Below are 2,151 nucleotides of genomic sequence, written 5' to 3'. Positions count from 1 at the left end.
TGCGCAATTTTAAAGCATGTCATGTTTGGTATCCATGTACTAGGCCTAAGATCATCTTTTTTATTTCATCAAACATTTGGGCAATATAGTGTGTTTTAGTGCATTAAAATTTTAAAAAAGTGTGTTTTTTCCACAAAAAATGCGTTTGAAAAATCGCTGCGCAAATACTGTGTAAAAAAAAAAATGAAACACCCACCATTTTAATCTGTAGGGCGTTTGCTTTAAAAAAATATATAATGTTTGGGGGTTCAAAGTAATTTTCTTGCAAAAAAAATTTTTTTTTCATGTAATCAAAAAGTGTCAGAAAGGGCTTTGTCTTCAAGTGGTTAGAAGAGTGGGTGATGTGTGACATAAGCTTCTAATGCCGCGTACACACGGTCGGACTTTTCTGCTACAAAAGTCGGACAGCCTGTCTGACATACTTCCGGCGTACCTTCGGCGGACTTGCGGCAGACTTTCTTACGAACGGACTTACACACACACGACCACACAAAAGTACGACAGCTTAGTACGCGGTGACGTACACCAAGTCCGACGAGACTATAAAACGGAAGTTCAATAGCCCGTACGACACCCTTTGGGCTCCTTCTGCTAATCTCGTGTTTATCTCGTGTTAGTAGAAGTTTGGTGAGAGACGATTCGCGCTTGTGAGACTCGTATTTTTCAGTTCGTTTTAACTGTTGTTCAGTCTGTGCTTGTGAGGTTTGTATCTGCTTTTCAGTGCGTTTGGTCAGTTGGCATTGAGAAATCTTTGTTTTATTGGCCGCTCGTTCCTGATTTTCAGGTCGTTCTTCACAGGCCTTGCTGTTCTTCAGTGCGTTCTGTTTAGTGCGTTCTGACCAGCCGACCGTTTTGAAGCCATGTTACCTGTACGTACTCGTCGTAGAGCTCGTGCATTGTATGTGCTTGGTGCTGTAGTTTATTCTTCAGCCCAAGACCAGTCCATGAACAGGGCGAGGAGGAGTTCATGGACCAAGAATTGGTTGCTTCAGCGTGACCAGTTCTGTCACATGCCTTTGCTCCGTGAGATCCGTGAGAATAATCCTGAGGATTTCAGGAACTTTCTCCGGATGACGGACCCCGTTTTTGACCGTTTGGTGGCTTTGCTGACCCCCTATATCAGCAGGCAGGATACCTGCATGAGGCAAGCCATCACTCCGGAGCAGAGGCTGGTCGCTACCTTGCGGTATTTGGCCACAGGGAGAAGCCTGCAGGACCTTAAGTTCTCGACAGGCATCTCCCCCCAGGCTCTGGGGATCATTATCCCAGAGACCTGTTCTGCCATCATACAGGTCCTGCAGAAGGACTATATTAAGGTAAGATATTTTTCTTTTATTAGCATCACATGTTCTTTTATGTAATCTTTGATAATGTAATGTATTTCTTGCTTCAAACACTACTTCCCATCATTGCAATATAGTGTGAATGTCCCCTTTTTATCCTCACACATGCTGGAATTTTTTCCTGTTATTTTTTGTCATGCATGTATATTTTCCTTCAATAACCTCCCCAGCATGAAGTGATGGGAACATATCCACCTAGTCTACTCATTTTGAATGTATTTTGTTGGAGTGTATTTAGTGTGCTTATAATTAGCAATTAGCTAGATTTCACAACCCCCCCCCCCCACCTGAACTCACTCCAAATAGTGTGCTGCTAATTAGCAATTAGCTAGATTTCACAACCCCCCCCCCACCTGAACTCACTCCAAATAGTGTGCTGCTAATTAGCAATTAGCTAGATTTCACAACCCCCCCCCCACCTGAACTCACTCCAAATAGTGTGCTGCTAATTAGCAATTAGCTAGATTTCACAACCCCCCCCCCACCTGAACTCACTCCAAATAGTGTGCTGCTAATTAGCAATTAGCTAGATTTCACAACCCCCCCCACCTGAACTCACTCCAAATAGTGTGCTGCTAATTAGCAATTAGCTAGATTTCACAACCCCCCCCCCCCCACCTGAACTCACTCCAAATAGTGTGCTGCTAATTAGCAATTAGCTAGATTTCACAACCCCCCCACCCCCACCCTCGTTAAAATTTGCTTGAATGTTCTGTGGTGTTGATTTGTCTAAAGCAAATCTATGTTGCACTTTGCAAAATGCATGTGCACTCTACAAGTGCATTTGTTCCAGTGCTTTAGTAAATGA

This window comes from Aquarana catesbeiana, unplaced genomic scaffold, assembly GCF_042186555.1.
Source record: "Aquarana catesbeiana isolate 2022-GZ unplaced genomic scaffold, ASM4218655v1 unanchor219, whole genome shotgun sequence".
NCBI classification, from domain to species: Eukaryota; Metazoa; Chordata; class Amphibia; order Anura; family Ranidae; genus Aquarana; species Aquarana catesbeiana.
This window is presented reverse-complemented; position numbering follows the sequence as displayed.